This window comes from Spermophilus citellus (genome assembly GCF_964194105.1).
Source record: "Spermophilus citellus genome assembly, chromosome: 14".
NCBI classification, from domain to species: domain Eukaryota; kingdom Metazoa; phylum Chordata; class Mammalia; order Rodentia; family Sciuridae; genus Spermophilus; species Spermophilus citellus.
This window is the reverse complement of record NC_138194.1, coordinates 52,245,575-52,257,737: the sequence shown is the minus strand read 5'-3', so window position 1 is coordinate 52,257,737 and position 12,163 is coordinate 52,245,575. Positions and strand designations below refer to the sequence as shown.

Below are 12,163 nucleotides of genomic sequence, written 5' to 3'. Positions count from 1 at the left end.
TGTCTGTGTGTCTGTGTGTCTGTCTGAAAATTGAACTCAAGGCCTTGTGCATGCTAGGCAAGTGCTTTCCCATTGAACTACATCTCCATCCCCTTTTATTTTATTCTGAGACAGTTGTACAAGTTGTCCTCACTGACCTTCAACTTGTATTTCCCGAGTAGCTGATGTTACAGATGTGTGCCACCACACCCAGCAAAACACTTCCTTTTATTTCTATTTAAAAATATTGATAAATAGGATGTCATGAAAATTTTGGCCTCTTTTGGCCTTGCAAGAGACTCTGTTATACACATGAAGAGGCAGGTTACACAGTGGGAGAAAATATCTGCAAATCCTGTGACCAGCAAGGAACAAGAAACCGTTTTCTTAAATGGTGCAATTAGAAAATGGGCAAATAGAATAGATATTTTATTGCAGGGAATACACAGACCCTCAAGCATATTTTGTGGGCCTACTTAATGCTGGTAGTAGGGCATTATTTTAAAATTTACATTAATGGCATGATTTAAACATTGTAAGATAATCCTAAAAATCCAGTTTCCTGGCTTCTCTTAGGACAAAATTAGAAAAATCTGCCAACACTGGGTACACATTCCCAAATTCCCCACCAAGAGTTTGATACAGATACTTAGGAGCTGCTCTTAGATGAGGCAGGATTGCTGCAGTCCTGAGCTTCCTGTCTTCCAAATTCTGCAGCCAATCATGAGCAGCTTTTCATTATCACTTGACACCATTGTTAAAGTAGGAGAGAAGGAAATGTTTGTACCTATCTCACCATCAAATCACAGACCTTCTGAGATGACACTGAGCTCCCCTATCTCACCATCAAATCACAGACCTTCTGAGATGACACTGAGCTCCCCTGGCCAACTTCATTCCTACAGGGTACAGCCTGAGCCTCTTAGCATTTGACTTTGACACTGGGAAAGCTGTTATCCCTATTGGGATCATGTTCTTCTTCCCTTCCTGCCTGCCCAATAGGCTTCCTTTAAGGCTTTTGTGTCTTTTATGATTTCTTTAGTAAAAATTGGAAGCTTTAATTTTTGTTTTAACGTAGGAGCCATATTTCTTTCTGATAGCTTTTAGGTTCCACTTTTCATCTTAGCAATTTGAATAGTTGTATTCTTGCTAGTTATAAATGGCTTAAAGCTATTTTGTTGGAAAACCTCCATTATTAGTGAACTTAATGGTTGTTGAACTTAAGCCCCCCATAGATTTGGAGGGGCTGAAATTACAATCCACTGAAGCTGTTCACTAAGATAAAATAGGCATACACGAAATAGATGTCTCCTTCAACATTTCTTATGTTACTTTCTTCATTGTTATAATTACTTTAACTTTCCTTGCTAAAGACTTCCTAGACTTTCTAGACTTTCAGTGGGGTGCTTATAAATTGATTTTGCTTCATGGCATGTAAAATGCATAGTAAGTGGAAATATTTCTTTCACATCTGGTTTTCTAATGAAGTCTTTTCAATTTTGGTTGCTTTTTGCAGTACAGTGTATTGAACCCAGGAATGTTTTACCACCGAGCCTCATTTCCAGCCCATTTATTTATTTATACTCACTTAAATACTTATTTTAATGTTTTACTTGGAGACAGAGTCTCTCTTGGTTGCTGAGGCTGGCCTCAAATTTTTGATCTTCCTCCCTCAGCCTCCCAAATCACTGAAATTACAGCTATAACTACACTGGGTCCAGCTACCTTTTCTATTTTATGACTCAAAGCCTGCCACTCCTCCCTTACATTGGTCTCTCTCTATGGAGCCCAAATCTGAGAGTCTTTCCTGAATTTCATGTACCCAATCTGAAATAGTTAGCCAAATATGAAATGGAATTTCACAGAAGGGTTTTAAGGGTTTTACCATGAGGGAAAAATCAATGAATTTATGCACACTTTGTAGTACTTTGTAGCACTTTGATATACTTTGTAGTACTCAGCTCATTTTTGTTACAGAGTAGACATTCAGAAGTGAACCCATTAAGCTGGATCCTGAACTACCAAATGATTCAATGTTGTCTGAGAACAATAATGATATTGCAGGGTATTGAATTCCAGTTAAGAGTGGCTTTTGTCTGATCAAGATCCAGATGACAGGAAGCTGTCAGGAGAAAGTCCTGACACAGAATTGAAAGATTCCATGAATATGGTGGCCTTCCAGGGTGAGCTTGTGATTAGTGTAGAAGTGCTACTTGTTTGACTTCCATATTTGGCTTCCATGTTCCATTTGACTTTCATGTTAGCATTTGAGCTGATCAGAAATGAGTGGGAAAATCAAGAATGGGAAGGCTTCACAGTCCTTCTGTCATATCTGTAATGGCCAATCTGAAATCTCATTGAAAGGGGCAGGCTGAGAAGTCTGTGTCCTGGCTTAGACTTCCCTTAGACTAGCAGGTGGGTGACTTCTTAGCTTCTGTGCCACTGTAAGCACTTGCAAGTGAGAAAGAAGATAAGGAAATCCGTGAATGGGTGCAAAATAACTCTAAGAGCCGAGAGGGTAGGAATTTATACTCTGGAGCCAGACTGTTTATATTCAGTTTTCCATCCCATTTTCTCTGTCCCTGTTAGCTTTGTGGCCTGAGCAAATAACTAATTTCTCAAGGTTTCAGATTCCTCATTGCAAAATGGGAACTGGAATGGTATTTGCTCCATCGGATTCTTATCTTACAAAAAGTGCATACAGTCGGGTCAGCTGTGCTGTCAGCCTTCGGTGTTTGCTATTGTAGGAGGGAAGGCTCCTAGGGCAAGGATAGAAGAGGCTTGTACTCAGCAGTCAGTAAGAAGCAACCTCTTTCCTAAGTGGCAACGGCTCTGCTTCCTACAATTATTTTTCTTCTTTGTCAATTGCTCTTTCTATTCTGAAATACAATTATTCTTTTTATTCTGAAACACAATGTATCTTAGTGTAAGGAGTCAGGAGCCAGAGAGGAAACCCAGATAAAATAAGGAAGAATAAAGATTGACAGTCAGGGATTTTGCATTTGGGATCATTGCCAATGTAATGCATGTTTCCAGATGTATCTTTGGAGAACCTATTTTTAACCTTCCATACTTTTCCAGACTCAGTTTGTCCACCAAATCCAAATACCTGCTCACTTCCAAAATACTTATAATATTCATGACTTTAAAACACATTAGGAAGGACCTACTTTCCTAAGAGCCAGAGAAGAAAAACCTTCCAAGTACAGTGAAATTGATTGACCTCAGTTCTCTTTAGATATCTTAAAGTATCATTAGTACTAAATTTTAATGTTTCTTCAATTGATTTTATTAAACATATTCAATGTTTAATACCAGGCATGGTGGCACACAACTATAATTCCAATGGCTCAAGAGGTTGAGGCAGGAGGATCACAAGTTCAAGTTAGCCTCATCCACTTAGCAAGGCCCTAAGCAACTCAGCAAGACCCTGTCTCTAAATGAAAACTAAAACCTGGGGATGCATGTCAGTGGTGGTTAAGTATCCCTGGGTTCAATCCACAGTACCCACCCACCCCCCAAAAAAATTTTTTTTTAAATTTTTTTATTGGTTGTTCAAAACATTACAAAGCTCTTGACACATCATATTTCATACATTAGATTCAAGTGGGTTATGAACTCCCATTTTTACCCCAAATACAGATTGCAGAATCACATCGGTTACACATCCACATTTTTACATAATGCCATATTAGTGACTGTTGTATTCTGCTACCTTTCCTATCCTCAACTATCCCCCCTCCCCTCCCCTCCCCTCCCATCTTTTCTCTCTACCCCATCTACTGTAATTCATTTCTCTCCTTGTTTATTTTCCCATTCCCCTCACAACCTCTTATATGTAATTTTGTATAACAATGAGGGTCTCCTTCCATTTCCATGCAATTTCCCTTTTCTCTCCCTTTCCCTCCCACCTCATGTCTCTGTTTAATGTTAATCTTTTCCTCCTGCTCTTCCTCCCTGCTCTTTTCTTAGTTGCTCTCATTATATCAAAGACATTTGGCATTTGTTTTTTAGGGATTGGCTAGCTTCACTTAGCATAGTCTGCTCTAGTGCCATCCATTTCCCTGCAAATTCCATGATTTTGTCATTTTTTTGTGCTGCGTAAAACGTAATACTCCATGGTGTATAAATGCCACATTTTTTTTATCCATTCATCTATTGAAGGGCATCTGGGTTGGTTCCACAGTCTAGCTATTGTGAATTGGGCTGCTATGAACATCAATGTGGCAGTATCCCTGTAGTACGCTCTTTTAAGGTTTTCAGGGAATAGTCTGAGAAGGGCAATAGCTGGGTCAAATGGTGGTTCCATTCCCAGCTTTCCCAGGAATCTCCATACTGCTTTTCAAATTGGCCGCACCAATTTGCAGTCCCACCAGCAATGTACAAGAGTACCCTTTTCTCCACATCCTCGCCAGCACTTGTTGTTTGACTTCAGAATGGCTGCCAATCTTATTGGAGTGAGATGGTATCTTAGGGTGGTTTTGATTTGCATTTCTCTGACTGCTAGCAATGGTGAGCATTTTTTCATGTACTTGTTGATTGATTTATGTCCTCCTCTGAGAAGTGTCTGTTCAGGTCCTTGGCCCATTTGTTGATTGGGTTATTTGTTATCTTATTGTCTAATTTTTTGAGTTCTTTGTATACTCTGGATATTAGGGCTCTATCTGAAGTGTGAGGAGTAAAAATTTGTTCCCATGATGTGGGCTCCCTATCTACCTCTCTTATTGTTGCTCTTGCTGATAAAAAACTTTTTAGTTTAAGTAAGTCCCATTTGTTGATTCTTGTTATTAACTCTTGTGCTATGGGTGTCCTATTAAGGAATTTGGAGCCCGACCCCACAATATGTAGATCATAGCCAACATTTTCTTCTATCAGACGCAGAGTCTCTGATTTAATATCAAGCTCCTTGATCCATTTTGAGTTAACTTTTGTGCATGGTGAGAGAAAGGGGTTCAGCTTCATTTTGTGGCATATGGATTTCCAGTTTTCCCAGCACCATTTGTTGAAGATGCTATCCTTCCTCCATTGCATGCTTTTAGCCCCTTTATCAAATATAAGATAGTTGTAACTTTGTGGATTAGTCTCTGTGTCCTCTATTCTGTACTATTGGTCCACCCGCCTGTTTTGGTACCAGTACCATGCTGTTTTTGTTACTATTGCTCTGTAATATAGTTTGAAATCTGGTATCGCTATACCGCCTGATTCACACTTCCTGCTTAGAATTGCTTTTGCTATTCCGGGTCTTTTATTTTTCCATATGAATTTCATGATTGCTTTATCTATTTCTACAAGAAATGTTTAAAGACATGTTTTTAATAAGCACATACATGAGAAATAATATGTGAGTAATTTGAACCCAGAAATCTGAAGGAAATAAACTATCAGAAACCTTCTTTGTTTTTCTTAATAATATATGTCAAGTAGTTTTCTGGACATTTTTATAGCAATGACCCTTCCTATAAGGAAAAATATTTTTGATTCCAGGGTTTGTATTAGTCCAGTTTCATTCATGTAGGCTTGATTGCCACAGGCCAGGGAACAGCAGACACAGTAATACCCAAATGCAATAAGATGGGGATCCTGACCCCCAAGAGCTTGCAGCCCCCCGCCAGTGCTCTCTTGAATCAACTTCAGGATGTGGTAGGAGAGTGAATGATGGGAAGAACGATTCATGTAGCTGAGGGGAAGCAAGGGACTGAGAGGACATGGGGGTGAAGGAGGCTTGAAGCCTTGAGCAGTCACAGGGAGGAGTGAGGACATTCGCCTTCTCCAATATCTTTGCTTTCTGGCTCTTCCAACAGCTGCTGACTTCATCTGCCCCAGGGGTTAGGAGGTCCTGAGCAGCAAAGGTGAGGCTATTTCATTCTCTTTATCTTGATGCAGCCCCCTTCTTTGATCCCACTCTGTCACATCCACCAACTTCTTTATGGGCTATAGAATGGCAGCTGAGGAGGAGAGCTTCAGAAGTATCAGAAAAAAAGTTGATGTGGTTTAAATATGAGGTGTCCCCTAAAAGCTCATGTGTCAGACAGCACAAGAATTTTCAGAGGTTAAATCATTGGTTTATGACAACTGTAACCTAACCAGTGGATTAATCCACTTGTGTGGATTAACCTTGGTGGTAAATGTAGACAAGTGGGGAGTGGCTGGAAGAGGTGGGTCACTGGAGGCATGCCTTTGAGGTTTATATTTTCTCCCTGGTGATAGAGCTCTTTCTCCCTCTCTCCCTACTTCCTGGTGGTCATGTCCTGAGCAGCTTTCCTCCTCCACACTCTTCTACCATGATGGTCTGCCTCTTCTCAGGCCCAGAACTGTGGAGTCAGCCATCTATGGGCTGAGACCTCTGAAACTGTGAGCACCAAATAAACTTTTCCTCCTCTAAAATTGTTCTTGTAGTGAAAAAGCTGACCAAAGCAAAAGTGAAACACCTTTTCTGGTCTTCTCTTACTACTGAACTCCATATCTTTATTAGGTCCTGTGGGGATGGGGAAGCAACATGAGAAAGGCAAAGCCCCGACCACACCTCCCACCTCTAGTTCCATCCATGTTCCCGTATCTTGTCCCTCTTCTTCTCCATCTTCCTCTCCAGCAGACTCCCTCCCCAGGGTAGGGGGCAGTGGTAATTTGGGCTGGAATTCAGTACTGGAAGGCTTAAAATTGTGAGGAGGAAGATCAGCAGATTCTACCACTGGTCTAAAATGATCTGAGGTGCAGAAAATAGTTTTAAATTTTATATGCATAATAATAAAGCAATAGTTTCTGAACAAAGGGCTCAGAAAGCCTACATAAGCCTTAAAGAATGACCTTACATTGGGCAGGTAGGAAAGGGGAAGAGGTTAGGGTTCCAGTGGATGTAACAGGTTGATAGTACCCAGGGCAAGAGTCGTAACTCATATATGAGTGAGTTGAGCCAGGAGATCTCAAAGCACCCTCACAGAAGGGGAGGTAAAACTAGATCCTTTTCCTTTGGCTCTAAGGAAAACAGCAGTGCTCAGCAATGATAAAAGCATCTGGCAGTTGGCTGTAATGTCTGAGAGACAGTATGGAGTGGTGAGGACTGAGGCAAACAGCTCATGCCTCATCTCCAGGGACAGAGGGTAGAGAGCCTCATTCAGTTGTTGCTTTGGGGGAATTTGGGGACTTGAGCCTAGTACTGTTAGATTGTACATTCCACATATCATATTTGGGGTCCTATTCTGAGTGCTTAATATACTGACTTAACACTAAAAATGAAGTGAAGTTTTCCTAAAACCTGATACTTGAGCCAATTCATGACAGGATCCATGGGACATGCAGTTCAGCTGTCTGTACTCCAAAGAGTACTTTGCCCCAAATGAAGGGATGATGTTCTTCTGTGAGGCTATTTCCTGGAGGCCAAGGAGAGAGCTTTTAAGTAAACCTGTCCCCTTTCTCTCTTCCATATGGTGGTCTCTCTCAGTGTTTATTTAGGAAGTGACATAGGTCAGTCTTTTCTGTGTCTGACAAAGTTTCAGTATCCTTTCCAAATCCTTCCTTCAAATCTTTATGATTGATTCACTTACTCACTCTTGTGTCTATCTTTTTCTTCTTTTCCACATTTTTTATTGATGCTTATGGGTGTACATATTGATGGGATTTGTTGTTACATATTCACACATGCACACAATATAACAATGTAAACTGACCAATGTCACTCCCCCGCACTCCCCCACCCCTCCTCCCACCTCTTGTTCCCTTTCCTCTACTGATGTCCCCTTGATTTTTAGGAGATCCACCCCCACCTTTGTGTTCCTTTACTCTCTAGCTTCCACATGTGAGAGAAAACATACATCCCTTAACCTTCAGAGTTTGACTTATTTCGCTTAATATGATGGTCTCTAGTTCCATCCATTTTCCTGCAAATGCTATAATTTCATTTTTCTTTATAGCTGAATAAAATTCCATTGTGTATACATACCACATTTTCTTTATTCATTCATTCATTGATGGATACCTAGGCAGGTTTCATAGTTTGGCTATTTCAAATTGTGCCACTATAAACATGGGTATGCATGTATCACTCTAATAGGATCTTTTTAATTCTTTAGGGTAAATACCAAGAAGTCATATAGCTGGGTAATATAGTAGTTCCATGCCCAGTCTTTTGAAAAACCTCCATACTGGTTTCTGTAGTGGTTGTACTAATTTACAGTCCCACCAACTGTGTAAAAGTGCTCTTTTGTGTTTTTAAGCCGTACCTTCTTTAGTGCAGTGCATTTCTTATATTTCTAAAAAATTTCTTTCTGACTTCTAAATATGAAGGAAAAAAACCAAACTTTAGTTCTGGACAAAAGTATAGCCAATCTTTTCACACCTGGAGAAATGAATATTTTTTTCCCAGAAAAGCCACCATATGTTTGGGGGGTGCCAGTTGGTCTGCAAATGGGAGTGAAAACAGATGTCTAACACACTGAATGATGAAAGTGCATGTGGGTCCCTTTCAGCCTTGGAAAACATTACAGTGATGGAATTTGAATGTTACTGAACAGACTTTACTAACTACTCTTTATGGATGAAGTGTATGAGGAAATACCCATAATAATATTCTCCCAGTTAGATATTAGATGGCTCCAAATCTGTTATACAGAAAGTATGTAATGGCCAGACTTGGCAAGGTGTGGCAGAAACTGGTTTGAAAGATGCATTGAAACCCAGCCTATCAGTGACAACCCTAAGAAGTTTTAAACAGTTTTTAAGTGGTTCTTTTTTTTTTTCTTCTGGGACCACATACTCTTGAATGTTTGAATCATATTCATTTGTCTAGGCTCTAAAACTCCAGGACAGAGCCATGGGTAAGCCAGGACTTAGGAGCATCTAATGAAATAGGGAACTGGAGATCAGAGAAGAACAGCAGTTTTGGCTGGCATCGGTGGACCTGGCACCTGCAAAAATGTGAGGATGCATAGCTCAACTAGTCCCACATGCCATCAGCGCAGTCGCTCTCTCTGGCAGCATGTGGTGAGCAAGCCTACTTCTATAAAATAGGTATCTAGATTGCTATTTTCAGCATCTTGTAAATGTATTCAGAACATTGAAAGAAAAATGATCTTTGTAGATCATTCAGTATGGTGGTGTTCCCTGCAGGGCTTTGACTGTTACTTATTTGCAGTTTAGCTCCTAGAGCCCCACAGAGAGTAATGTAAGGAGGATATTCCTGAAACAGTAAGGGTTATAGAAGGTTGGAATCTAGATGTACAAGTCACAGGTCAGTTTGTGTGGCCCCTCACAAGTCACTCAGCCTGCCTGGGTCTGATACTTCCTCAGCTGTAAAATGAAGCCGTTGGGCTCCATGATGCTGTAGTCACTGCTTCTTATACTCTAGTGTGCATAGAAATTACCTGGGAGTCTTGTAAAATTGCAGCTTCTGACATGGTAAGCCCAGAGTGGGGCCTGGAGTCTGCTTTTCTAAAGACCTCTTGGTGCTACTGCTGCAACTGCTGCTGGTCCTCAGAATAAGAACAGAGCAGGGAGGAAGAGCAGGAGGAAAAGATTAACATTAAACAGAGACATGAGGTGGGAGGGAAAGGGAGAGAAAAGGGAAATTGCATGGAAATGGAAGGAGACCCTCATTGTTATACAAAATTACATATAAGAGATTGTGAGGGGAATGGGAAAATAAACAAGGAGAGAAATGATTTACAGTAGATGGGGTAGAGAGAAAAGATGGGAGGGGAGGGGAGGGGGGATAGTTGAGGATAGGAAAGGTAGCAGAATACAACAGTCACTAATATGGCATTATGTAAAAATGTGGATGTGTAACCGATGTGATTCTGCAATCTGTATTTGGGGTAAAAATGGGAGTTCATAACCCAGTTGAATCAAATGTATGAAATATGATATGTCAAGAGCTTTGTAATGTTTTGAACAACTAATAATAAAAAAAAATAATTTTAAGAGTAAAAAAAAAAACAAACAAAAAAAAGAATATATTTTGCTTAGCAAATTCCACAACATCATCAGACTCAAGCTTCCATTAACTCTACAATTCTATGACAGTGTGATCATCTGACATTTCAGAAAAGACAGGAGGGTTTCACACAACATGCCTGCCATGGTGTTAACTGTTCTCATTCTTCACAACCATCTTCATCAAAAACCCCTTAAGTGCCTAATTATGCATAACAGTTTTACATGCTTTACAAAAAAGAGCTAAATACATTTGGTCCCTGCCTTATCAGACTTGACAATCTAAGAAATATGTAGAAACAGTAATAAATATTGAGTCAATAATAGACATTGAGTGGTAAAGGTGCGTCCACATATAAATACATTAAAATATTCAGCATGGGCCTTCAGGATGCTTATTTTTGTACAACTTTTGTTCCTTTTCAAATCTGGGAAACTAAAGAGACAACCTATAATTTTTACAAAAAAACAAGAGGTTTCTTTTTCTGTTATAGACAGAGGTTAGGAGTGGCAAGGTCAGTTTTGAGGCTGCTTTTTGTTGTTGTTTGATTGAATTTGAGTTCATTAACTTCAAAAGAAAATTTTATCAGCCCTACATGCCTAACCCTATCCATGTGCAGGTGTCTTGGCCTTACTTTGTGTTGGGCAGCACAAAGGGTCACTAAATTAATGGCAACATTTCCTACCAGAGGATCTAGGGTCATCAGTCACCCTCCTTCTACCCCTGGAAGCAAAGGAGGGAGGGCTGGATGTGGTTATCTCTGATTCCTAGGCTGTTTGATGATGCAGAGGGGAAATTGGTGTGTCCAAATCTTCATGGTAATTAACTCATACACGAAGATTAGAATTCAGTTCTCTTTCATTTGTATGTGCTTTCATTGGCTTAACTGATCCAAGGACTTGGCTACTTTGGACAAGGACAGAGTATAGTGGCCATTGTCAGCATGTTCTCCTGAAAGCAGAACGAATTCTGTTCCCGAAGGCCAGGCCACTCACCTGCCAGGCCTGACTATATTCAGGTATTTGTGGATGATAAGCCAGTTTGTTATAACCTTAACTCTGGTTAGCAGAGTGATGCTAGGATGGTCCACTTATTTATTTGTTCTAACTCAGTAAGAGCTAAAAGAATTATCACATATGAAAAATTGTACTCTATATGTGTAATAAGAATTGTAATGCATTCTGCTGCCATGTATTAAAAAATAAAATCAATAAAACTAAAAAAAAAAGAAAAAAAAAGAATTATCACAGATCTAGTAAATGTTCATATTTAGTCAGGAGTTTCTGAATCAAATATTTGCTAATGATGAGACTAGAGACCCGTGGTTTAAACCTTTTTGATTCAGGTAGGCACATATAGTATTTAGTAGTGACCATGTGTGTGCTCAGGGATACAAAGATATAGAGGAAACGCTGCTCTTAGGCTATAGCTCTGATTTGTGTTAGGAACCACTGTGGAATCAGATACACCTGGGTGCAAAACTTGTCTCTACCACTCATTGACTGTGGTAATTCAACTTTTCTGAGCCTCAGATTCCCTAACTATGGGACAAGCATGATGACAATTGTGTGGATCCTATGGAAGTCTTATAAGCTTTAGAAGAGATGAGAATGTATAGAGTGTGTAGCACAGTATCTGCAAATAGTTTTATCAGTAATCATAATAAAACTGGTATCATCTGTCATGGAAAAAAAAGAGTTAGCAATTCTAAATTTAGTATTTTTATGTTACTTCATATTCATGTCTTTGTATAGGAGGTTGTCTCTGGGTTAATGAAATGTCACACTCTGTTTATTAGGAATAAAGCTGCTATGGAGACAAAGCCTTCGTTAATTAGGCTCCATTTCATCTTTCATTCTGTAATGTAGCATACAGATGTTGTTTTCCTTTTTTTTTAATAAAATTAACTATAAAGCATGAAGACAGTCTACTCATAGTAAAGAAGATACAAAACTGTGATTTCTTTTCTTGAGGTGCTTGAGTGTGAATAATTAAAATAGGAACCTAAGCTTTTAAAAAGCCACAAATGGCAATACTATGTATTTTGGAGTAGTGTCTCATAATAGATCTATGGACATATGGGATTGTGAAGGCCAGATTGAGGACCCTGAGTATCTGGTTGCCCCCTCACATGCAAATGAGAATAGAGGGGGGTTATCTGGAACTTGGTCTCAGGAAGTAAGAACAGGGAGAGAAGCCACAGGGCAGCATTTCTTGGTAAATGAAATCTGAAGCCTGTCAGCTATATTTTAAGGATAC

At 39.7% G+C, this 12,163-nt stretch overlaps 1 protein-coding gene across 4 annotated transcripts in view; it reads left to right on the top strand.

Moving 5' to 3' along the window:
* PAG1 (phosphoprotein membrane anchor with glycosphingolipid microdomains 1) overlaps positions 1-12,163 on the top strand; it is a 138,820-nt gene that overhangs the window by 30,851 nt on the left and 95,806 nt on the right. Inside the window, exon 2 of one of the 4 annotated variants that reach the window (XM_081266115.1) lies at positions 5,781-5,828. The exons of the other annotated variants lie outside the window; for them this stretch is intronic. The gene's annotated coding sequence lies outside the window, so the exon portion shown is untranslated. The remainder of the gene's footprint in view (positions 1-5,780; positions 5,829-12,163) is intronic. 4 annotated transcript variants of the gene reach the window in all.